The sequence below is a fragment of the Lissotriton vulgaris genome, chromosome 10, assembly GCF_964263255.1.
Source record: "Lissotriton vulgaris chromosome 10, aLisVul1.2, whole genome shotgun sequence".
NCBI classification, from domain to species: Eukaryota; Metazoa; Chordata; class Amphibia; order Caudata; family Salamandridae; genus Lissotriton; species Lissotriton vulgaris.
Window position 1 is genome coordinate 731,689,068 of NC_141698.1, and position 27,898 is coordinate 731,716,965.

The window sequence follows — 27,898 nt, forward strand, 5'->3', positions numbered from 1 at the left end:
GTACTGTTCCTCCAGCCAGTCCATTACATCCCTAATGGACGGCCTGATGGTACATTAATTATCTCTTTAAGTTATTGAAGACATGTCCAGTGTTCACCATAATAAAGGTTCATTTCTAATGACTGGAAGTACAGTAAATAATGTATCTTCAGTCCACCCATTTTGCCCATTGATATTTTCAATTACCTTGTAAACGCTGTTTTCAGGTCCTCATTCGGAATGCAGTAAATGTCTGACATGGTAAACCTGGAGCACAGATGATTTACCTTATTACAACAAATGTTTAGTTCTGGGTGATATTGTCCACAACACCTTCGTCAAATTAGATCATCAAGTCATAATAACTTCCTTCAGAGTGCACTTTCATACAAAAAAGTATCAATCAGCTTTCCTTACCCTGCCAGTAATTAGGTCATTCATTCCAGGTTCTCAAACTATGCCAGGTAGTGTATGTTTATTATTGCGTATAAAAGAAAAGGTCAAAATGTAATTACAATTCCTGAAAAAAAGAACGTGTTTGACATATTGGGTAAATTGTTCCTACTTCATAATCGTTGAAATGACTTTTTATTTAGCTCTGTATTTAAGAGGTGTTAGCATTGCCCAACTCCATTTTACTCATGTAATCAACCCCTTAAAAAAGAAAAGGTAAGTCTTAGCCAGGAATCAAACCAGTGACCTTCATATAAGATTAGTGACAATTAAACATGGTTTATGCCAAGCACACCTTGCTTTTGAGAATACATAAAATATTTAGCAGCCAAATCCATAGAGAGTGCAACACTAGCTATTCATAGTGCACACTACATCCATGGTGGTGGCAGTTTTCTTCTTGGCTTGCTCAGTGTAGGTACCAGAGTTCCGGATCACTTTCTCCAGGCAGACCTTGAACACAGCTCGGATCTCCTCATAGATGAGGCCAGTGAAACGATTGACTTACACAGCGCTCTAGGCGGTGAATGGTAGCTTAGTGATGCTCTGGATGTTGTCCCAAAGTACCCTCCTGTGAATCTCGGTGCCACCTTTGCCCTGCCCTTTCCTCCTTTGCGGCACCCTAAAATGGTGTTCTCTAACTCAGAGCAGAATTAAGAATAAGCCTTTAGTAATCTTGAGTAAAAGAATATGGCCCAATACACAAATTATATAATTACAATTTTCTTAGACTTGGGGCCTTTTTCCAAGTTTGCCAATCCCCAGGACCGCCATATTGGTGGTGGCGGTCTGAGCACGGTGAGCTCGGTGGTCCAATCATGGCACTACGAGTTGGGCTGATCTGCTTTGCGAAACTCAAAGCCAGCAGACCTCTGACCGCCAGGTTCATGATTGGGGTAAGGTAGCCACCGTAGGGCAGTACAAGGGGAGCTGCACTGCAGCGTGTATTATGGGTTGCCTGTTCTACGAGCGGAACATAGCAGCCCAACTGCCTGCCTCAAGGTGGGGGTGACGAATGATTTGGGGTGTGTATACTCACCCCTTTCTTCTTCCAGGCAGATTTCAATGTAGATCTCCTTCACAGCAAGGTCTTCACCCCAAGGATTATGACCCTTTGTGCGGCGATCTACAGGTGAGGCCTTTTCATACCAAATACCAATTACCAGGACTGCCCACATATGGGCCAAAGCCAGGGATTGGGTATATGGTATTGTCCAACATATATCATGCATATGTGTGCATCCAACACATATGCAGTAGAAATGCACACACAGGCATTGATATATTTGGTAATAGTACTCACCACCACTGCAAGATCCCCCCATCCACACTGCTGGACCTGTAGTCGACTCGTAATACGGCGGTCTTTGTACTGCCAGCGCCATGGGCTGCTGGCGGGTGCAGACGTGGTCCAAACTTGTAATAAAGCCCTTAATATGTAAAATGTTTGACAACACATTTTTGAGGGGTTTGGGAGCATCTGAGATTTATAGAAAATGCTGACATTCAGTGGTGTGCTTCAGGTTCTCACACTTCCAATATCCCAGGCAAACTATTGTGAGGGAACAAAACATTGCAAGTGGAGTTAGAGGGATCTTTCAGAAGAAAGGTTCAATCAATAATTACTGGGCAAAGCATTGTGGATATAAAAATGTCCCATTGTCACTTTTTGTTTCTTCTTATTAAAATAGTTACCATTTGAAACATTATAATTATAGTCGCTTCATTACCCTTTTAAAGGCCCATTTTTCCAAGCATGCTCAGAATTCCAATTGGTTTGTGAAGTTGCGTTGGTTGAATATCTCTCAGGAGGCTTGGCCCCATCATCCCTGCACCTGCATGCGTGTGACCACTGGCTCACAAAGTTATTTTCATATAGAACATGCTATTATAACCTGTCTGCCTCTGGGTAGGCAGGTTGCTAAAGGCCCCCTCCCTTGACATAGTACTTAGCCTGCAGCTCAGGCCTATAGCTTGAGCAGAGGGACATTAACAACTGGTATAGTCCTCAGCAATGGGCTGTACTGCTATAATAATAAATGAGTGGAACATTCTTTAATCTTCCCCCACTTTAAGAATGGCCTCTCTAAAGAAGCCATTTGGGAATGCACTTAAAGAACAGTGACCTGATGTGCCTAAAACTAAATAATTTTACACAGTTTCTTCTCGTTTTCTTCATGTTTTTGATCTAGTGGTGGAAATAGGCTCCATTTGCTTTTTTTGTATTGTTTCTGATTCATTTTTATTTATCAAACACATAGTAAGTTCAAAAATGAAAGAACGTTTTATTTGAGACATATATGCCACCATATGGTGAAATATATGCTCTCTCCCTGTCCTCCCTCGCCTACTGCACTCCCTCAACCAGCGAGCCTCCCAACATTTCGTGCTCAGCCCTCCTCTCCCTGGAAAATAAACTTGTTTCTCTCATTTCTTCCATTTCCCAGCTTGTAGCGTCCATCTCACTTTTAAGTACTAAGTTATCCCACTTCGCTAAAAACCTCCAGAGGAGTTCCCTGCTCTTGCGCCTCAATAAAGCCAACCATAGCCTGTACTCCACAGACATCACCTACTTACTGGCTAGCTACAATACTGCCAACGTCACTTCTCCTCCACTTCCCCCTCCTAATAATCCTACTCCATTCTCTATTCAGACCATCTCTTCTGTCAGATCCATCCAGCCTCTCTCTTCTCCCCTGGCACCCTCTTACAAGAATCTAGCCCCCACCCCCTTAATAGCCCAAACTCCCCCATCACGAAAACAGTTGCGTCAGAACTGCATTGTTTGCTCCACAACTGCAGATCCGCAATCAAGCACAAACTGGAAATTTCCGACACTATCACTCATCACAATCTTGACATACTCTTCCTCACTGAGACCTGGTTTAATGACTGCTCTCATACTTTGTTTGATCTTCTGTTATCTACCAACTACTCTATCCTCAGAAATGACAGAACTGACAAAATTGGGGGAGGTGTCACTATCCTTTTCAGAAAATTAAAGTCCTTCCTACCATCCTCTTCCGTACATTCGAATGCCTATCCCTAGAACGTCATGTACATCACAGCTCACCTTTCAGGTTCCATGTCATCTACCATCCACCCGATAACTGCACTCCCTTTTTGGAGGAACTCACTGACTTCTTTAGTGATCAATTGTCTCAAAGTGACTGACAGATCTTCCTGGGTGACTTCAATCTACACTGAGGCTCTTTGGAAGACTCGGCTGCAAACAAGCTTGCCACTTTTCTAACAGCCAATGATCTTTTCCAACACTGCTCGGAAACTACACACTGTAAGGGCTATGTTCTGGACCTTGTCATATCCAAAGCAGATCTGCTCACTATTGCTCCCCCTGTCCATGTAGACTGGTCAGACCACTTCTTCATTCCCTTCCGTTTTCATCTATCGCACGTTATTACACTCGGCCAACCCAAAAGGGCCACTACCTGGTTCCGGAACACTAAAAACATTGATCTTGACAATTTGCGTGACTCTGCGTTGAAATTACTTCCTAGTCTAGACCCAGCGGAGATGTCAATGATTTCACCTCCCATTGCCTCTCATTCCTAGCAGTCAAAATCGATATAGTGGTCCCACTACAAAGCAAAAAGAAAAGTCCAACCCCCTCAGCACCATGGTATAATAAAGCTCCTTATGATGAAAGGAAAAACCTTAGAATCTTGGAGAAACAGTGGAGACAATCTACATCCACCACCAATCTCTCACTTTTACGTTTGGCAAATTCCAAATACCACAAGCACATATTCCATGAAAAAACATCACATTTCAGATCCCTCCTTGACTCAGCCAGAAACAGTCCCAAAAAACTATTTGACCTCATAAAAAACCCAAACTGCTCTCCCCAAACCATCAAGCTGAGGATTCTTCAAAGAAAGCGGCAGAATTTGCCTTATTCTTTGATGAAAAGGTAAAATCACTAGTGGATCAGGTCACCCACCCCACTCCCATTGAGGAACGAAAACACTAAGGGCCAGATGTATCAAGATACAGTTTTGCGATTCTCAAATAGCGATTTTTTAAGGAATCGCTATTTGAGAATTGCAAAATGGTATGTATGTAGAAATTCGCTATTTTTTAGCGATTTCTTAAAATTCCTTAATTGCGATTAGCAAATTGCTAATCGCAATTAAGGAATAATTTCCCATTCATTTCTATGGGCCAGGAGGCCCATAGGTATGAATGTGAAATTATTCTCAATTTGCGATTCGCAATTTGCAAATCGCAAATTGAGCATAATTTCAAGGGTGCAAGGGTGCCCAAAGGACACCCTGTTGCACCCCTGAAATAAGCATGGGTGCACATGTGGTGCACATACATGCCCTAAGGGCATGTATGTGCATCACATGGCACTTTGAAAAATGCAAAAATGGGCATTTTTCAAGATATTCGCAAATTACCACCAACTTGAAGTTGGTGGTAATTTTCGATTCCTTAGGGACAATTAGCAATATTTTTTGCATCATACATTGCATTTAAGGAATCGCAAATTTTGCGATTCCTTAAATGCAATTCCAAAATAAGGAATCGCAAATTTGTGATTCCCATTTGAGCTTCATACATCTGGCCCTTAGTCACTTGGCAGAACTTTGCCGCCATCTCGGAAGATGACCTCCTCAAATGCATCCTTGAAAGTAAACCCTCCAACCATTCCTCTGACCCCATCCCTAGGGGCATCACCATTGATTTCTACACCAATACGCTCTCTGACTAGCCAGGCTAGTTCACCTCTTCCTCAGTCATGTCTCCCTCTTTGCTGCCCTCAAAACAGGACAGGTTACCCCTCTTCTAAAAAAAACCTCTGCAGATGCGAATGACCTCAACAACTTCCGCCCATCACCAACCTCCCTTTACTTTCTAAAATCACAGAAAAATGTGTTGCGAAACAACTTTCCCTACATATTATGGACAAATATCTCCTTAACGTGTTCCAGTCTGGCTTCATCCAAAATTACAGCGCTGCTGCAAGTGATTGATGATGCACTGCATACACTCTTCAACAGAGGATGGGAGTGGAAGGCACAGTGCTTAAATGGTTTGTCTCATTCCTCTTGGACAGATCCCAAATGATCAAGATAGCGAACAGTCTTTCATCTCCATTGGCGGTAGGTCAAGGCGTCCCTCAAGGTTCTATCCTTGCACCCACTGTGTTTAATTTCTATCTGGAATCATTGGGGAACCTCCTACGTAAATCTGGAATTCACTACCATCTCTATGCGGATGACACCCAAATCTACCTCAAGGTGTCTTCTGCACACGATCTTTCACTACTCAACTCTACTCTCAACTCTATTCACAACTGGATTTTAGTTCACCAACTCATTCTCAATCCCATCAAAACTGAATTCCTCCTCCTATCTACCTCTCTCTCCCCTCCTCCGGTTCAAACCTGGAGAGATCAACTGAATTTACTGAACAATAAATCCATCATTGTTGACAGCGCTAAATCCCTAGGTGTCATACTTGACAAAAAACTCAACCTAATCTCCCACATCAACTCCATTGCTAAGAACGCACGTTACCAGCTGCGCCTTCTGTGGGGGATCCGTCGGTTCTTCCTGGAGAAAGACCTAAAAACACTGATCCAATCGCTAGTTCTCTCTAGACTGGATTACTGCAATTCTCTTCCGACTGGCTTACGCAAATTTCACCTCTCCACCCTTAAATCCGTCCTCCACTCAGCAGCTCGCTTTATTTCAGGATCCAAACAAAGTGGCCACATTACTCCTATCCTGTCTTCTCTTCGATGGCTTCCCATCGAGGCAAGATCCATTTATAACACTGCCTGCATTACTCATGAAGCCTTGCACACTTCCTCCCCTCGTTACCTGGCGAATAAACTGAAAATGTCAGGAGGTTCGAGACCCTCTCACAGTGCGGAAAAGTTTCTGCTTGAGCCCCCCTCCTTCAAAAGGGAAAGATCGATGGCTCAATCGTTCTCAGGTAATGAGGTGAGAAACTGGAACTCGCTTCCGCCATTGCTCCGTGCCACCACTTCCATTCAGATTTTCAAAGTTGACCTCAAATCTATTCTCTTTCAAAGACACTTTCAGAACTAATACCCTCATTCTCAGACTCCTCCAGGAAGTTAGTTCATCATTGTAAATTTGTAACATCTTATTCATTCCCCACCCTTGATTGCTGTGTCTGATATTTTGTGATTGCCTATATGGTTTTACTCTACCTCTCCTGTTGATTTTTGTGGCGTTCTATTTTGTACCATTTCTCTCATGTAATGGAACTGGTTCTATTTTACAGCGCTCTGACACCTTCGGGTGTACAATTTAAAATTGTTTATCTTTGCAATGCAAAATATTATTTTTACTTTCTGTGTGTTTCTAAGATAATATTTCTTGAAAATATTTGTAATAAATAATTTTCCGACAGTGGTAATTCATCCATCACATTGGTGAAAGAATTAACCTGTGACCCATGAATTTGTTTTGTGGTTCACGAGTACTTAAATTCTGAATTTGACATGTGATGTACGTCCTTCCAACAATAATTCTGGTACTGTTCGAAGACTTTAAGCTTCCACGAACTATTTTCTTAAACCCCTGCGTGAAATCATTAATAAGCTGCTTAAGGATAAAAAACAAGGCGTCATGCAAAAAAGATTTTCATTTCGGCACTAAACACAATGGTTGTTTGTGAGTAAATCTGCATCATAGCTGCATACCGGTGTCTGCCGGTCAACTTTTAGCAAGTTTCAGCATGTAATAAATGCATGAGATCTGGCAAAAATAAATTACATTTTTGAGAGCGGAGCATATTCCACAATCTATACTCGTGTAGCAAAAATAAGCTCCTATTTCTCTATGTGTTTTCTGAAAAAAAGAAAGGTAGTGAATGTCCTATTTGCTAGTAGAAACTGAATATCAAAGTAATTAACAAGGTGCAAAGAATTGTTCCTTTACATTTTTTGGGCCTTATTCACAAAGGCAAACCTACTTTTGTTGTGTATGATTACTCTTTTTTGGTATTCACAAAACTGTTTACTCTTTTTTGGTATTCACAAAACTGTAATTTAGTAGTACATTTATGATAATGGGACTGGAGACTGTAGTCCGGAATGGATATATCCCTACATAAAACATGGATCTGTGCTATCTATATATCCACGGTGTACCCCGGCCCAACTGGGAACTCTCCGAAGTCATGCACTTACTATTAAATAGCAATTTAGGGAGTACCAAAAAAGAGTAAACTTACACAAATGTGCAAGTGTACCTTTGTGGATCAGGCCCTATGAGTGCAATTTTATGTGTGGTATGTATGCAGCTGTGGAGAACTCCGCAAATAAACAGATAGACAGCCTGTCCACAGCCGTAAACATACTACACATAAAACTACTAGTTTGTGAATAGCAAAAAAATAGTAAACTTACACCAAAGGTGTACGTTTGCCTTTGTGTGTAAGGCTCTGCAAATGTGGCAAACTATCTACATGCTTGTTTTGTGCTCAGTGAAACTGTACATGGGAAAAGCCATTTTTCAAACACTTAGGAAGACTGGCTGCCTTTACAGATCATGTGACAACAGAAAAAAGGAGAGTTCAGAGGGCATGGCTTCTGTTTGTTTGAAGAAACATGGAGCTCGATCAACCCAAAAGGAGAAGCGAATTGCTTTGTACCTAAACAAAATATGTGGCCATTAGGCTCCGTGACTTAGCTGAACATAGCTGAAAGGGACACATGCCTGACAATTGGCTCAAGTCACCAATGTGACTCCGGTCTAGCCAGTTTCAGTCACTGCATTCTACAGAGTTTTTGGAAGTTTAGAATGTTGAATTCCAAACATAGTCAATTAACGACTAATCAGATTGTCAACATGTATGAATGAAAGAGACAATAATAGAGTCTGGGTCGACACTTAACCCCTTCACTGTGGCGGCTATTCCGCCGCAGTGCTAAGGGGGCGGGACGGCCGCGCGGCGGCCGCATGCTGGTGACGGAACCGCTCCGTCACCAGCGTCGGTTGACCTGTGCTTGTGACGGAGCGGTTCCGTCATGGCCCGCCCCGCTCAATAGAACGTCAGCGCAGGCGCGAAATTCGCGCCGCGCAGGCGCGCCGAGCGGGCCATGACGGAACCGCTCCGTCATCAGCACAGGTCACCCGTAGCTGATGACGGAGCGGCTCCGTCATCAGCACTCAACGGGTTAAACAGCAGCAAAAAAGCCCAACATACATTGAAATGTTTATTCATTAACAATTGCAAAACACTGGGGTACGTTGTTAAGTAGTATTTCGTCTCCAGGCACGATTCAAAACCAACTCAGGTCCTTTGATTTTCTGTGTGAGTGTGTGTGTGTGTGTGTGCGTGGGTGTGTGTGTGTGTGTGTGTGTGTGTTTGTGTCTGTGTATGTGTTTAGCTACTGCTGTGTTCTCTATAATAACCAGACAGCCATCACCCTTTATTGGCAACATTTGGTGCATTTGCTGGCAGATGAGGTGCAAAAACCAGCCCTCTGATAGAAGCAATAATGGAGCAGTCATCATAGCTAGCTTTTGTGGAAGATTCATCTGGCGCTTTGTTCACATTTATTTAAGAAACTCACAGCTCAATTAGCGACTAGAAAAAAAACTGTGAAAAAATGATAAGAAATGTTGTGATCAGTTTTTTCATGCGTTTTTTTTTATCGACATGTGGGCTAGAGGTTCAATCTACACTGCAAGTGTGCGCCTACATGTTTGTGCTAGTACTTGTATGGCACACACCTACCTGGTAAGTAACGGAGCTCAGAGCACAAGTGAGAACCTTAGGAGCATTATAGTCATGTCCAGGAGGTAGGTAAAGGGGAAAAAAACTAGAGCATGAGGGGTACTGTGTTTTATTATTTTAAAGTGTTATTTCTTCTGAATTGTAGGAGTTTAGGGGTAGATCTGATGTCAATGACTATGCTTTCAAGATTCTGGATACATGGACAAAGGCCTCTCTTCTGTCTGTTTTTAGGTCGAGCCTGGGCAGCGCATGTGCTGTTCTGCGAGCCATGCTGTATTGGAGTATGTACTTGAAGCCCACCCACTCTCCGCCCATATTTGTCATTGGCTTGTGTCATTGTCCTTCTCAAATGCTGGCTTCTGATTCGTTAATAGGCTTGTTAGTCCCTTCATTTGTAACCTTCCATGAGGACAGGCCCTTTTACTTCAGTTGTTACACTGTACATCTTCTTTAGTCTGTAAGCACTATTTTCTTTAATGAGTTCCTGCAGGAGGGTCTCTCATGTGCAGTTGTGACCAGCGGCTTGTTTAATATATTGATACTAAAACTGTTGGCGCTTTTTGTCAATGTGCACATCACACGCAGTTAAACAAAGTCAGCCAAATAACTTACATTCTTCTACGTTGCACTTCCATTTTTTAATTTTTTAATCGTTAATTACTGTACTTTGAACAAGCCTCTGTTTGGATTGGCAGCACCTTTGTTCCACTCCATTACTTCGGCAGCAAGAGATAATTAAAATGCACAGTATGAATATGATTCACTGTAAATTGGTGCTTTGTTTCGTTCTCTATGAATGGGTGTTTTTTTCTCTTTCTCACCCTGTAGGTCAGCGTAACTGAACTTACGTTTTACCTTAAATGCTTGTGAAAATTTACAGGGGCCCATCTGGCAATTTAAGCCTGTTGACCGCTAAAGGTTGCACACTTGGGTTGCATGGCAGAGTCAACTTTTGCTCCCTATGCAGGCGAGGGTTAAATGTAAGAAAGGAGTTGCATGGATCAGTGTATACCAAGCCAAAGTGTTTCTCAGAAGGTTATGGATAAGTTCTTGTGGTTTGCTTCAACATCTCATCCCTCAGCATTAATGACTGGAAGGTGGTTGTCGGTACTGACGAACTTTGAACATTACGGCGTGTTTTTTGGGTATTGCCCAAGAAAATGCATGCTCTTTCGTTTGCGAGGTCTCTGATAACTAAACAAGCATCTGTAATGCAATAGGTCTCACATTTATGCAAGTTTGAGCTACTGGCATTGTAAATGACCATGCCTTTTATTAATGTTTTGGTTTTTAAAACATAAATAAAAGGCATTGTCATTTACAATGCCAATAGCTTAAACTCTCGCAAATGCGAGACCTATTGCTTGTTTTCCTAAATGTTTTAAAGGAATGCTTAGGCAAGAGAGACAGTAACTACCAGACAGCGCCAACTTCTTGTGTTAAATGCTCCAAGTAGTTTGAGGAAGAAGTTCAAATACTTTTATAGCAGAGATAATCACTAAATACATTGCACAAGATGGACTTGAGTATGCACGCACAGGTGCCATAGGGGTAATATATTATAAATGTAAATACGTAGTAGTAGAAAAGCTTTATTCGAGTTATAGACTCATAAAAGCACAACATGCATATTTTAAAAACATCACACTTAATCAGGACATTTCATTCAGTACATTAAAACAGTTGCGCAAGCTTAATCATTGTAAAACAAAACATTATACAAGTAAAACATAATCAAGAAACATTAGGAGAAACAGAAAGGGCTCTCCGCCTAATGGACCAAGCCCACCCCAGGTACTTTGCTATTCCCATAACAATAGGCTCCTCAGAAGTAGTGCAAATAATTCTCTGCGCCTCAGCCGCACTGGATGTCCCAAGGTTCTTGCAGATAGGGGTTAACCAGACCCTTCTTGGGGAGGCATAAGCCTTACAAGCAAATAGGAAGTGTCCCACACTTTCCTTAGTTGCGCCGCATGCTGGGCAGCACTGGGTGTTCAAACTCTTCCACCTGCCTGTTAGATCTCTCAACGGGAGGGAACCAGATCTTAATTGGAAAAACAATTTTCTGTCCATAGGAACAGTTATACTGTCCCAGTAATTTTCTAGAGCAGGACACATTTTACTTTCCAAGAAGCGACCTCCCATTGAGTCAGATTTAACCCTTCTCCAAAGCCTCTCGTCTATCCATTCCCAATATAGTGCTTTAAGTGTATTTTTGCTTGGGAACACTTCCCCCGACGGATTGTCCCAAAGGTTGGAAAGACCTAGTTCTCCTAGCAATACCCTTAGATTTTTCAGCCATGATATTTTATGGAATGTATCACTCTTGATTATTGCCAGGAAGCCTTCCCCATAATGCCTAATTTCAGGGGTGGACCAAAGTCGTCTCCAGTATAAGATGGGACGCAGTCTGGCTCGGTCGGTTACCGATCTTCTTCCCAGGTCAAGACTAAGAGGGATTAATGGTGTACTCTGGGGCAATCCCGTAATACCCCGAAGAAACCTGTTCTCAGCTATCTGTAATGAGGTTAAGTTGTCAAAACCAAACAGCTCCGCCCCATATAAGGCCGATCCTATTGCCTTAGCATCGTATACAGCGAGGACAGGTTTTATGGGTTTTGTTTTGGATCTATTGTGCTCCACCCGTAAGGCCCCCGATATTTGCTGATGTTTCAGGACCGCCTTTTCTATGTGGTGGGACCAACCATAATTACTTGCGATTTGTACCCCTAGGTAGGTGAACTCCCTTACGACCTCAAGCCCAATATTATTCAAGTGTATCCTAGGGCGAGGCTTCTGTCCTTGGGAGAAAGCCATCAGCTTGGTCTTGCCTATGTTTACTTCCAGGCCATGCTCCTGGCAAAAATCATCAAAAATATTCAGGGCCCGTTGCAATCCAGCTGGGGTTTTGGATATTATCAAAGTGTCGTCAGCGAACATCAGGATCGGAACCCTGATGCCCGCCAACGAAGGCGCATCCACACTAGCATCCTGCATCCTGCTGACTATCCCATTGATATATAATGTGAAGAGCAAGGGCGCCATTGCACAACCTTGGCGCACCCCACGCTCCACAGGGAACATAATGCATAATGCATCGGTACAACACCAGAAATGTGACCCAACACCATTAAGGAAGCCAAAGTATACCACCCTTTAAGCTGCAAATACCAATAGCAATCATGTTCTAAGTGTATGCATATTTTCCTCATTCAGAGGCTTGTGGTGAGACAGTGCAGCCCAACACACAGCACATTTACATAAAAAAGCAAGCAATGTAAACATTTCCTTAAGCTGGAAACATCATGGGAGACTGGAGACCAACTGTGGGCCGTCCTATCAGCTTTTCCACCCCTGACAAAAGTGTCTGTCAGGGTGTGCAAAGGTCAGCCTGACAGACACTATTCTTGTTCAGTTTAGGCAGCCACAAGCTTGAAATGTGCTAAATACATTGGAGCCCAGCTGCCTGATCTGAACTTTGCCAGGCTGAGGATTTCACAGCCCTGTGGTTGTGACCTCCTCAGCCTGACAAGAGTTCCTCAAGGCCCTCCCTTCATGACTAGGGGGAGTGTCAATGATTGCCTCGGACCTGGGTGCTTCAGTTTTAAGGCCTGAGGTTCCTAGGGCTGAGTGTCAATCGGTGACACTTCATCACAGAGTGTGGTGTAGTCTCACTGACATCATCCCACTCATTGATGGTGAGGGAATGCTGGTCTACCTTTGGGAGGACCTCTGAGGCTTCCCACCCGAGCTGCAGTGCAGGTAAGTTTTATGTTTTTGAATGTTTGATGCATGCATGTGTTTATGTGTGAATGGATGAGTTTGTGAGTGAGTGTTTTGAATTGGTATGTGTGTGCACATATTTGAATGTAGGGGTGTGAGTGTGAGGTGATTGTATGTGTGCGTGTGTGGCCTTTTCACCCCTGTCCTTCCTAAAATTACTGACCGCCACTGCTGGAAATTCTCCAAAAAGCACTGTATTAGTGCTCTGAAGCAACCAATCAATCATTCAATCATTATACTTTTCACAAGGTCATAAAGCAGAAATACTGACGCACTGAGGACAGAGTGCCATTAAAAATATGAACCACATACATGTCCATGAACACTGTCACTAGCCAAAACATAATCAATGGATACCTGTTTCTCTTATACACAACACCAGGGATCAAGCAAAGCGTGGAATGTCGCAGGTATTTGGACAGAATATCGAAAACAAATACTGTGATACAAAAATATTGTATCAAGAATATCGGGACATCAAAATGATTGTCGACAGGAATATCAAAGGTAAAATATTATTTTTAGTGTTGTTTTTAATATCGTACCAAATATTGATGTAGAAAATGTCATTGTAAATTCATTTGTTAGTATCAATTAGTATATGTCATTTTTTTGTATCTCTTAATTTTTTTTAGGTTTGCGTTTTTAGTAAACTAAAATTTAGTTATGACATTTTAGAAGCTGGATATTGGGTTTTTAGGAAACAAGGTTGGAAAGATTTTTAAAATATGTATGTTCTAAAAGAAAAATACTATTAATAATTTTGAAAATATGCATTAAGATGTATATTAACGCTAAAAGGAAATATTTTAAAAAATAGAACAGTACACAATTTATTCATAAAAATTACATTTAGAATTGTTTTATTAAAACAATTATGATTTTATATTTGTGTATTTTTCAAATTTGTAGATTTTGTTATGTAAATCTGTTTTAAAAATACATTTTATATATAAAGATATAACTTTTTAATATATTTTTTGATTTTATGATTGTTTATTTTGAAATTATAGTTTTATTTATTAATTTATTGTTTATAGTTTTGGAAAGGTTAAAAAAGAATTTAATAAATATTTAATTTGTCAGTATTAATAAAATTATATTTTTAAATTGTAGTATTTGTTGTCTTGTTTGTAGTTTAGCTAAGTTTGTTTTTATAGTAAATTTCACCTCTTTATGTCCAAAACTTTCCCCAAGTTGGTTTAAATTGGAGAGGAAACAATAAATGTCACCATTTTAGTGTCCAACACCTTTCTAAAATTGGTATAGATTAGAGTGTGAGTAGTAAATATCGCCTGTTAAGTGTCCAACACCTTGCCCCAGTATGGTTGGATTGGAGTGGGAATAGTACGGCACCCCTTTATTGTACAACGCCTTCCCCAGTCGGGACCGGTAAATGTGACCACCTTCCCCAAATTGGTTTAAATTGGAGTGGGGATAGTAAATGTTACCCCTCTAGTGTCCAACGCCTTCCTCCAGTATGGTTGGATTGGATTCGTGATAGTAAATGTCACCCCTTTAGTGTCCAACACCTTCCACCAATATGGTTGACTTGGAGTGGAAATAGTAGATGTCATCCCTTTAGTGTCCATCGCCTTGTGCAAATTGGTTTATATTGGAGAGGTAATATTAGATGACACCTCTTTACTTTCCAGAGTCTTCCCCAAATTGGTTTATATTGGAGTGGGAATAATAAACACCTTCCCTAAAACGGCCCAAAACATCAACATGGTTAGGTTCACTGTTTTCCACTGAAAACTGACCCATTTTTTGCACAATGGGTGGCTATAGATTTTGGGCCCTAGCTCAGCCGGCACCTAGGGAAACCTAGCAAATCTGTACCTAGAAACCTAAGGGATCTTAACATGGTGTGACTTGTGTGGTAGTTACTAGGTTATTTTAACCAGAATCCCTTGCAAACCTCAAAGTTTGACAAAAAACACATTTTCCACACATTTCTGTGATGAAAAGTTCTAGGATCTGCAGGGAGCCACAAACTTCCTTCCACCCTGTGTTCCCCGAAATCTTCTGATAAAATGGTACCTCACGGGGCGTAGCTATTTGCCAAGATGGCAGATGTCCCTTTGGGAGCTCTCGCATCCCAGGATGAAACATCGCATTCATCCTATTGCCAGCACCAGTGGGACTGCAGTGGGGGCGAAGAGCAGCCTGGGTCTATGCTGCGGTGAATGCATTTTGCAGTCCTGGGTTGCTGCTGAGGGGCTGTGACTCAAGCCGCATCTCCGCTGACAGACGGGCATGGGGCCCAGAGGGTGCAACTGGGCTGGGGGCTCTGAGTCACAGGGCCCCCCACCTGTGGATTTCCCGGCAGCCCTGTGAGGCTGCGTGTGGCCCCAGTGGCCATGGAGTGAAGGCAGCCTAGCAGCCTCAAGGTTCGCTTCCACTTTTGATAGATGTGATCGGTGGGAGCTGGCGGGAGCTGGCTGGGCCATGGACTAGTGGTTCATCCCTGTCTTCCCCACTGGCCGTTCTTAATCTCCCTGCCCCCGTTTTTTCCGGGACATGCCGGTCTCCCAAACAAACTGGCCTATAGTCTTCTGAATCACTGAGAGCTCTGAGGCTGCACATTACTTCTTCTGCCCACCACAACCGGACCTGAGGAGGTCATCGCCAGGTGCGCTGGCGTGCATCTTTCATCTGTGAGCAGACTGGTGGGACCCAACTCCTTGTGCTGCTAGGGTGGTGGACAGACCCCTGTGCAAGTGGGTCAGTGATCCCTTTCCCACACAGGCCTTCCCTCCACCCCTTCTGATTGACTTGGCGTATGCACTGGTACTACTTTAGGGCACAGTGGCTCTAAACCCACCCGACACAAACAAGGAGAAATAAATACATGGCAACAAGGCCCCAGACATTGAAGCAGGATGCTGCGGAAACACCCAGCTGGCTGACCAGCCTAACACCATGTACATCCTTCTTGCTATTCAGGCCTACCGGGAAGCTTTGGAGGCTAGGATTGCGGAAGTTGGAGTGGACGTACTGATTCAGTGCCAGGATCTTCGAACCATAACTGTGCACATGGCTGGGACAGAGGTGTTCACTTTCGGACCTCGAGGACTCCGTGTCCTCACTGAAGGCAGAGGTGGCTCATTTGACTACAGTGTCTCATAGCCTGGAGGATTGGGCCTGAAGAAGTGGAGATCTGGGCCCAGTGGTCAATCTTTGCTTTGTGGGCTTACCCCAGGAGTCTGAGGGTTCAACTACCAAGAGCTTCCTGAAGAAGTGGATCCTGTCAAGGATTCCTGAGGGGCTCCTGTCTTCATTCTTTGTTGTGGAAAGGGCCCACAGCGCACTGGTGGTACATTAAAAGAATGGCAAGAAAGTCATTAGGTACTTGTGATTTAATTTGCATCACAAGCCAAATGAATAAATCAAATACATAATGATTGTATCAATCACAGTATCATATAATTTGGTGCTCAGAAGAAGGAGACGGGAGGGAGAGGTAATGTGTTTTACATACATCCAAGGATTGTAGAACCTATCCCGCCATTTACTTGGCAAATGCATATAGAAGAAAACATAACATGAATAGGTACAGATATACAAATCTCTGTCAGCTATGTTTGATATACAATAAAATATGTTGACGTTTCGACCCCTCTAATCATAAAGGTGATTCCAGCTTTATTGAGGGTTCTTCATCAGGACCTTGAGGACTCGTGATGAGGGGGGATGAAAGCACCAATGTGTTACAGCTTGAAGAATCCAGCTGTGTGTTTGATGTGGGGCCCATAAGCTCTCTATACAAGTACCCACAGTCCAGGAATGGAGGTTGTTGGCACCTGAATTGCGGTTGATTAGTAACCCAGATGGTGACACCCAGGACAGTCCCGGGTGTAATGCCTTGAGTGGATCCCACACAGTTTTTTTTACCCAAAATGCCCTGCAAAGCTCAATATTTGCTAATAGTGGACATGTTCCTTACATTTTTGTGACGTAAATTTCTGAAATCAGCAGGAATCTTTAAAATTCCTACCACCCAGCTTTCTCCCACTTGCCCAATAAAAATGCTTACTTGCTTGTGTGGGTGTGCGTGGTGCACGCGGCAAGCAAGCATCAAACCAAGGTCAATGGGAGTCTTGCGGAGGGACTCTCATTGACCCTAGTTTGATTTGCGTCTCTCAGGGCACTAGGCAAATTTTTGGATGGTTGTACTGTTATCATTTTTGTTATATGTTTTTGGTGGGTGAAAAGTAGATGTAATATATATTTGTTTAAATTAAGTATGTGTAAAAACATTTTTGTTTTATAAGTAATTGTTTTATGTTAAAAGTGTGTTTTCATATATATTTAAATATGATTATTTCATTTGTTTTGGCAATATTGTTTTCGATATTGTGTGCCTTGATATTTTTGAGATAATATGTTTTTATTTAAAGGTAACAATCTTTTTTTATTGATATAGTTAGAAATTTGCATTTTAACCACAATATTTTAAGTGATCAATGTTTAATTTCTCATATTTTTGGGTTTAAATATTGTATGGATCAATATTATTTTAGGGATCCCAGTCGCCTTCTCTAGTTCACAATGTAATTAATTTCTTCTGTCACAAGTTGCAACAAACACATCTGAATGCTCTATATGTACAAGGTGGTAGAGGTGCAGTGTTGACTAAGGACTCCTTCAGCCAACCTGCCTGGAAATATATTCTTATGGAGAGGGACTTTGCATAACTAACCTCCTATGCTCAAACTTCACTCCTCACTTTTAAATGACGTCTGTCAATATACTGAAGTGCAGAGCAGAAATGACTACTTGGTATTGTTAGAGTGGTGGGAAGTGAGATGTCAGTCACAGCCATTGGTGTACTAAAATACTCAGCGAGAAAGGGTAGGGTCTCCGCAGATCTTCCTCCTATTTCTGCAGGGACTGTAATACCATAATGTCAAATAACATGGCAGAGACAGTGAAATGACCTGGAGGTATCTACTCAGTCTGAGGCTCATAGTTCCACTTTTTATTGTAAAGTAGTGCTGCCATTCACTGTGCTGCTAAACAAAGTTGATCAATTGATTGTAGTTAGGGACCAGCATCTCATCTTCTGTTGGTGCAGCACCTGCTTAATGCAGGTAGGGGAGCTTTTTAAACTTTTTTGCAATGATTTATATTCTATATCATGTTTACGTACTGCCTATTATGATAAATTGTACAATTTCACATCTCACATAGGAATAAAGTACCTTATTATCCAGGTGCAGTCATTTCTAAAGGCCTGAGGAAATGGTCAACTTGTCCCACTGTTCGACACTGAAACAGACTTTCCATAGTTCTCGTTTATACCACTGCTTGGCGCCTGTCTAGTTCCAAGTTTATTGATATTGCTTGGTTAATTAAAATAATTGCAAAATCATATGGGCAAGTGCATATCAAATCATACTGTACATACTGCAAATTCCACAATTTTTGCCTCTCATAAAGGTACTATCTAGATTGAGTTGATCACAAGGTAATGTGCATGGATCATCCACTCTGGCAATGGTAATTCCCAACACACACACACAATGTATGTAAGTAATCATACTTTATGCAGGACATCCTCAAACCCATCACGGTCTTGTTTCTGTTTTTTTAATATCACTGATAGCCCACAGCAACCAATATGAGTTCTGGGTATAGACAGATATTGATGATACCTAAGTCCTCATCCTCATGGGCAACTATTGCCCCTGTTTTGTGGAAATACTCCATGCCCTAATAATCAATGAATCAATCTTTATTCGACTATTTGTAAAATAATCATAAAAGAACATAAAAATTAGATAAAGATCTCAATACATTACAGCCCTATTAATGAGAAGAGACTGATTCCTCAAGAACATTGGATCAGATGCAGTTACATAAAATGTTGCAAAGTAATGTAAAAAGTAGGATCTCATTTGCGAACCCTAGAAAGCAGGAAAGTACAGTCTGATGTAGGCTAGTAATCATACATACAACAGAGGCAAATTCCTGCCATTTGTTTCGATACAGAAACGTGGCTGAATCATGTAAAATATTACAGAATTCACCTGGGTTGTCCCCTTTCGATACTTTGTTAACGCAATAAATTGCATGCCCACTCGAGAAGGAGAAGTCCTACAGCCTCATATGGGAATGCTACTACATCAACAGGGTTTCCAATCATTAAAAATCAGTGCATTCATAATTTTTTTTCTAAATCATATTTACAGATAAAATGAAGCCGAACTAGGTTGTGGACGTTGGTGGTGAGCACCTATGCTTGGAACCTTGCTTTGAGTCAAATAAGGGTCCTTAGGCAGAGAAGGAGACCAAGCAGTCTGGCAGTGTCGCCGAAAAGCCATTTGGCCATGTGAAGAGGGAGTGTCATGTGAACAACAACACATATCTGAAAGGACAGCAGCAACCTCTCAGCCCTCTTCCACATTCCCCTCTGAGTAGATGCTGCCCAATAGTCTGAAGAGAAAGCCTGTCAAGGAGAAACAAAAATCTGGAATGGCGAAAACACAATCAATGGAATTTGTATATACAAACTGGGGCATGTTCGCGTTCAAGTACTGGTGTGCACATCAACTTCAAAACGTGGCATTAGATTTAGGGTTGCACACTAACAAACTTAGGGGCATATTATCAAGCCCATTACCGCCGCTTTAGCGGCTGTTTTCTGCCGAAAAGCGGCGATAATTAAATTTGTGCTAAGCCCCCATTAACGCTGAAATCTAACATCTGCAAAATTCCTGACTAAGCTATATTATCCTATGGGAGGTGGATTGTCAGGCTGAGACCATAGGAGCGTATTAGCAAGTTTTCCATTATTGCCCATAAAATATCGCAGCATTTCCCGTGCTATTCCCACTTTTTGCTGCTATCGCTCGATTTCCTTGCCTTTGGGATAAGCGTTGATAATAACGCACTAACTTGGCGAGGAAATCCAGCGATAGCCGGCGATAGAATAAAACTTGATATTTACCGCAGTTGATTGATAATATGCCCATATATCCCTCAATCCTATCCAGCTCTATTAATGAGTTAATGGCAAGTGTAGGCTTCTGTGTTACCATCATCAGAGGGCACCTTTGCAAAATTATAGCGTAACTCAGAGTAGTAACCAAAGTTGCTGTATTGTGTCACGCTTGGGGAAGAAAGCAGTGCAGGCCCGTATTGACAAAATATGGCACGCTGCTGTTGTCTGCCGCAGTGATGGTGCAAAAGAGGTTGCCTAGCACAACACGCACATCTTTGCACCATGGTTCAAAGGTGTGCGTGTGATGTCTGTCATAGGTTCTACAGTGGAATGATACTCTCCAGTACAATCTCCTATGCTTAGACACTTTTATTTGAATTGCACACATTGGATGTGTGCTGTACAGTGCAGCACACAAGCAGCCAGTGAAATCGTATTTGGAGGAATTAATACATTTCATCTGCCGAAAATATATTTTTTGTTATGCAAAGGCTGGTCAGACAAGCGTCCTAGACTAGCTATTCATAAACAAACAGGGACATTAGTGTTGGAATGTTCAAGTGTCACCCATAGAATAACCCCTTAATTACAAGTAGCATAAAGTGCTATTTGCACTACATTTGTAGCCAGAAAGTAATTACTTTGCAAGACTGTGCACTGCAGTGTGTAACTTTGCATGGCTTTGTGGCTGCACAAAGTCTTGATTCATCTGCTCCAGGTCTTTGTTAGCTGTGGTATTAGAGCCACTTGCACAACTCTTGAAACTCTTGATGGTCTATGCTCATTTACCCTGGGTGCGGAATTTGAACCGTGTTCTATCTCTCGGTACGACCCTGTTCCCCTTTCCCCAATAGGTAACTATTTCCACAGCTTAGCTCACAATAAAAACCAGTAGACCAGAGGGGCACTGGACCAAAGGTAAACCCCTCCGTACAAAACGAAATGAGTGCCCAGTGTAGCATTTGGTGATGAACAGGAATTAGTCACAACATCTGAATCCCTGCATCTCAGCAAGAATTTTAATAATCCCAGAAATACAGATTTTTTTTAATGCCAATCATCCTTATGAAGACAGACACAACTATGAGAATTGGCATTGTCATACGATGTTACCAACTCTAGAAATGACCGGCGCGCCACCAGGATTCCATGTGATGGGGGCATGGAAAACTTCTGACATGCTAAAGCTTATAACATCCACTAAATCCCAAATAAAAGTGGAAGCTGAGGTGTGATTAGAGGCATCCTGCACATTTTCGATTGATTTCTTACCCGGCTGTAAAGATAGAAGAACTGATTTTGGCGAGCAAAGCTGCAATATGTCTGAACTGGAGATGGAAGAGCCAGCCACAGGGAAAAGAAAATCACATGGAAAGATGAAAAATATATGGGAGTAGCACCTGTCCTTCTCAAAAGAATCGAGAGGGAAGACCAAAAGTTGAATTATCTTGCGTGACTTTGTTTATGAGATCGTCAAGAAAAGCATGAGATGCCTTCAGTAATTTTGGATGACAGGAGGCTAGAAGTGAGCTGAGCATCTAGTAGTCAATCATCTTTTCTGGCATCAACATATCAGGGGGCATATAAGCAAGGGGAAGTTTCGCCGCTTTTTCGGCGAATTGTGCTGAGAAAGCGGCGATACTTCTAGAGCCCCATCCACAAGGGCATCATAATGCCTGGCTCAAGCCCACTTTGCATGTCGGTGACAAACATCGCTAATGACATGCAAAGTGGGCGTTCCCACGTCCAACCACATGTAAAATGTGGTTGGAGGTGGGAACACCCTATTACCAAGACAGGCGTTGGGAGAGGCAGACCTGCGATAAACTCGTTTAACGCAGGTCTCCCAACGCCTGCTCTGACCAGGTGTTAGGGCATTGATAACATGGGGGTGTGGATCATAACGCTGATTCCACCCCCCCATATTATCAATGCACACATTAGCGCATGAAAACAATGTTTGTTTTCATGCGCTAATGTGCCATATCGCCGACTATCGCCGGATTTCATTTCGCCTACGTGATGCGCATTGATAATTACGCTCTATCACGGCGAAAAAATCTGGCGATAGCCGGCTATATGGGAATGTGCGTTGTGCGTTTTCGAATGCACTTCTAGGTAATATGCCCCCAGGACCCCTTTTGCAACGTAACTAGGTGCTTACTCGCCCTGGAACGGTCTACGGCCTCTAGGACCTCAAAGATGGCTGCAGAGGGAGTCAGGTCACAAGGAAGGAGAGAGATGTTGGAGATTCCATGTTCATTGATTCACCGAAACTGACACTCCAGTAGCTGATCCTGTTAGTAGTGATCGAATGGTATTTAAAACCCTATGATGGAAACCTCCCCATAAGATCAAAGAAGGATTTCTAGAACTTGTTCATGCGCAATTTTCAGTATCCCCATCCTGAGATCGCCTCACTTTTTTAATATTACGAAACATCAACCATTGTTCATGTAGTCCAAATAAACCTGTATTTTCCAAATTGTCTGATACTTTGGCTGTCTCTTATTAAGTCCCACTGCTAAACACAGTTTAGCATGATAAAAAACAGTGTCTCAATTTAAGATTAGTTAGGGGCAGCTTACCCATGACCTTGTCGGGGTAATTTCATGTTGCTATAGGTTTTAATTCATCTGCCCGAACCTGTAATATGGTCACCCCAGAGTGAAAAACAGCGAGGTGCAAAACTCCCAATATGCTTAATATAACAAGAAAGGTGTCAAGATGCTGACACCCATGGAGGCACTTTCGAAACAATCACAGAAGAACAGGTAACAAAGTTGATGGCGGAGGTCAAGTCTGTCTCCCCTCTCGATCCCTGCCCTCACTTTATTTATTCTTGATTGGCTACCACACTGTGTCCCTATTTTATGCAAATTGTTAACCAATCCCTTTCAGAGGCAGTATATCCAGAAACTTGGAAGTAAACAGCATTATTACCCTTAGCCAAATAAATTGGAATTGATGTTTCCAATGTCAGTGCTTATGTATATGCTTCCGTATATATGTAAAAAATGTTGGGAAAACTAGTGAATATTCAGCTAAATAATTTCCTAGCAAATAACAAATTGCTGGACCCTTCGCAAACAGGCTTTCCCAAAAAAATAGTACTGAGTCCACATCATTAACTATATTGGACGATATCAGGTCAGTAGTTGATCAGGGCAAGGCTGGTGCCTGATCCTACTTGGTCTATCTGCACCCTTCGAAACCATCTCCCATAGCCAACTCATCAACAAACTTCATTAAATTGGATAACATTAAGGGGCACATGCATCAGGCCTGCATTTTGCGATTCCCAAATAGTGAATTTTGTGATTCGTTAACATTAGCTAATTGCGATTCGGAAATCGCAAATCACTATTAGGTAATGGACTCCATTCCTTTCTATGGGCCTTCAGGCCCATAGGAATGAATGGTATTGCACTCGCTAATTGCGGTTACCAAATTGGTAATCGCAAATAGCGAATGCAAATCCAAGGGCCCGCGGGCCTAAGGCCCCCCTGAATCACCCCACAAAAAAAGGTAAGTGTGCACATGTAAAGCACACACATGCCCTAAGGCATGTGTGCGCTACATGGCACTTTGAAAAATGCATTTTTGTGCGTTTTTCAAAGCATGCACATATACCATCAACTTGAAGTTGATGGTAATAAGCATTATCTAAATAGGAAAGGCTCCTTGCATCAACATTGCGGGGGCGTGGCTAGCAGCCGAGAGAGATGGCTGCCGCCTGACGGAGCTCTCGCCCTTCCATGGCGTGTTAGCTGCCATACCACCGACCGGACCGAGTGTACAGAGTGGAAAGCTGGGGGTATTGATCTAGTGCCCCCTTGCTGAAATATAAGCTCCAGAAGGCCCCTGTGGGGAGCTGTGGTGCGGGGTGAGTCTGAGGAGCGGTGCAGGCACAATGGCGGCGCTGGCACGGAGCGTGTGACAACAGAGCCCCACATCCCCCTCCCGTGGAGCGCTAGTGGAGGCGGCAGAGGCTCGGCGTGAGACCGGAGAAGTAAGAAGGGGGCCGGTGAAGGAGGCACTGTGCGCCGGGTGGCCCCACCCCTCTGAAGCGGCACTGAACAAACTGCGGCGCCGGGGCCTGCTCTACTCAAGGCCTCGGCGTCTGGGCCTGCTCGCGGACAGTGGAAGGGCCTGGGAGGCAGACGGCAGAGTAAGGGGGACGGGCCTGCGGTGCGTGCCTCCCCCCCTGTCTCTGGGTCGGAAAAGTGGATCGGCGGAGGCCGGGAGGCCGTGTGGTGAGGAGCCAGGGGAGGCGGAGCCCGGCTGCTCGTCATACAGCTGTGGGGCCGCACAGCGAAATTGGGCAGATCTCGAGCCCCTGGCTTTGGGCCTGGTCGGCCCTTACAAGGGATTTCCCCACATCGCCCCCTGACTGGAAGCCATAGTATGCGAGGAGGTTGAGGGGCAGGAGAGGCGGGTACAGGCGACACAGCTTGCTGGGGTGCCCCCCCACCAGACACATGGAGAAGAGGATGTGGTGGAGTAGATGGACGCTAACACTGGGATCCCAGTGCGCAGGCCCTGAGGATAGCATTTAGAGAGGCTGAAGGAAGAGCGGTGTTGGGCAGGTGTGCGACTGCAGCAATTGGTTCCCCTGAAACTCCTTGGTCTGTTGGTGGATAACTAAAGGAAGCGCTGGGGCCTGCACAAATCTGTCGGACCAGGTTGCTGGAGTGTGTGCCTGAGGGTGTCGCATCTGGGCCTAGGGATCTGGGCCTCTGTGTTACACCTGAAGGGTGAACAGAACAGTAAGGAGGCGAGTTGCATGGTTATGAAGACATTGTGCTGTGTTAGTAATCTGTGGAAAGTCCAGAGTCCCAAGCAGTGAAGCCCCGCATTACCAGGAGGCGAGTGTTGAAGTAAGTGAACAAGGCACCCGGACTACAAGTGGAGGGGTGGGAAGCATGACCACACACGCTCACGCGTACGGTGGGTTTGAGGCTCCTCCAGCAATGGTGACCGGAGGTAGAGGGACAAGAACCAACGCCCAGAATAAGTTAGTCAAATTTGCTTGGGATAAAGGAGGAGAAAAAGGGCAGTCACCCGGATCAGATAAAGAGGGTCTGGGAACGGGACACTCGAAAATACCAGAGCCGGCCCTACACAATGATATGGTGGCAATAGGGGGAATACGCATGTCAGTGGATTCAGTCACGGTGGAAGTCTCGTTGCTCCGAGCCGATTTTAGAAAAATGGATGTGAAGGAGTTGAAGATTGTGACGACTGCCCTACAGACGGACACCTCGGAACTACAGAACCAGATGCTCGAGATGCGGAAAAAACAGGATAGAATGGCGCAGCAGCTGGACGATTATGATGGCAGGGCCCGCCGCAACAATATTCGAATACTAGGTGTTCCGGAGTGGACGGAGGGGCCGGCTGCGGACTTATACGTTGAGGAATTAATCACAAAACACCTGAAGTCAAAGACGTTATCTAGCTACTTTTCTATTGAACGAACCCACAGAGTGCCAGGAGATCGGCCTAAAGTAGGAGCTCCCCCAAGACCATTGATCGCCAGAGTATTTAACTATCAGGACCGAAATATAATATTGCAAGCATCCAGATCTGCTCTGCCATTGAATATTGACAACTAGTGATGTTCTTTCCCGATTTTACAGCCAAAGTCCAGGCGCAGAGACGAAGTTTCCAAGCAGTAAAGCGGGAGCTGAGAGACCGGGAAGTGAAATACTCAATGTTCTTTCCAGCGAGGCTGCGAGTGGAATCAAAGGGGAAATCGTGGTTCTTCGATTCGCCAGAGGCAGTCTGGGACTGGAGGGAGGGGTGGACCAAGGTGGAACATCGGAGAAGGAATCGGCCTGATCAACCGGAAGGGCAGAAGGACGACTGTTCGGATACAATGCTCACGGAGGAGGGTATGGCGGCTAGCAGGCTGGAAGATCAGGACTAACTTGCCCGTCTGCTGAACTGAGACAACTTCCTCGATGCACGATGAACAAGTAAAGTGTCGGGTGGGGACGGGGTGATCGGTGTACTTAGTAATGCACATGCTTAATGGGTCACTCGGGGTGGATGATATGAAGAATCTACTGTATAGACTGATGTGATATGATGTTACACAAATTTCCTTATAGCAAGGTCGGTGGTAGTTATAAATGTAAGCTTAAAGTAGCCATGGATGGGGGAGAGTGGTTCCCTCTGCATTTCTAGCAAGTTCAATGGGGTGAGAGGCACTCTGCCTTGTTTGGGGGTGGGTAGTTCTAAATCCACAGGCAGGGTAGCAGGGTGGGGGGAAGTTAATGAGAACGGGGGTGGCAAGGGGCTTGGATGGGGTTTGTTGTTGTTGCTGTAGTATTGCTCAAAGTGTTTGTTTTTTTGCCACAAAGCGAGAGAACAGACTTTGCTGTGACCTTATAAAGATATACTGTCCTTTTGATTTACGTTCCAGCTTGGATGAAAGACCAATAGCTGGTGTTGATTTTGTCCGATGTATCAGGCTAATGTTGCTGTTGACTTTATTTCCGTCCTACAATGCGATGGTTGTCCTAGGAGCGAATGGTAGCTGACCGTGAATCGGTGCTCTCTGTCCTAACCTGGAATGTTAATGGGTTGGGAGACAAAATTTAGAGAGGAATAGTTCAACAATATCTGAAACGGCAATCCCTGGACTTAGTTCTCTTGCAGGAAACTCATCTGGTGGGTAATAAAAGTAAGGTCCTAAATAGGTGGGGATATAATCTCCTAGTGCATGCAGACTACACCACTGGGTCTAGAGGCACGTGTATACTGGCTAGGAAAAATGTTCCCCTGATTGTTCTTAATACCTGGACGGATGCCGCTGGTAGGTTTGCAGTGGTTGAGGTTCAATGGGAGGGTAGAGACCTAAATATTGTATCAGTCTACCTACCGCCAGCGTTGGGGAGGGTGGCTTTAACTGAATTAGGCCGGGTGCTTACAGATCTCCCTGATGGGACCTTAATAATGGGGGGAGACTATAGCATAACGATGAATGACCTAACAGATAGACATCCTGTGAGACAAACTATGCGGCCAAACGAACTTATGTCAGACTTCACTATTATTATTATTATTATTATTATTATTAGGGAAATTTGTAGAGCGCCTGGTTACGCGCACCGGCATGTCCCCGCGCTATGGTAAGTGGGGTAAACAGTCCAAGCAGCCCTCACAGCCGCCTACCTTCCAAATAGATGAGTCTTAAGTTTCCTTCTGAAAGTGGATTCTGAAAGCTCCAGACGTAGCTCCAGAGGCAGGTCATTCCACTGCTTAGCAGCCAAATATCTAAAAGACCTGCCCCCCATTCGAGCTTTCTTTATTTTTGGGATTTTCAGTAGCCCTGTGCAAGAGGAATGCAGGTTCCTTGTAGGCTCATAACGGGTAACCAGACTCTGTAACGGGACTGGGGCTTTGCCGCCCAGAATGCGGTGACACATAGAGAGAGCCTTGAACTACACTCTGTGCCTGACAGGAAGCCAGTGCAGGGCCTGGAGCGCTGCCTGTGAGGATGATCTCCTGGGGAGTCTCAGGATTAAGCGAGCAACTGCATTTTGCAGCACTTGGAGACGGTTGAAAACCCTTCCTGTAGCCCCCAGGTACAACAAATTGCCGTAGTCTAGGCGCGAGGTGACGAGGGCATGCACCAGCATCCGGCGAGCTGTAATAGGCAGAAGATCTAGGACCTTCCTCAGAGTTTTTAAAACTCCGAAGCTTGCCCCCACCACCCGGCCAATCTGGGGGCCAAAGGCAAGGTCAGCGTCAAACCATACCCCAAGATTCTTTACTTCCTGGCAAGGAACAGGTGTTTCTCCTAGACATGGTGGCCACCACGCCGATGACCAAACCGATGGTCCTCCCCCCACCACGAGCACCTCGGTCTTGCTGCCATTAAGTTTCAGGCAATTGGCGGACATCCAGGTTGCCAGTTCTTGCATGCAAACTCTGAAACTGTCCGCCGCAAGACTTGGTGCACGTGAGAGGGTTATGACCAGC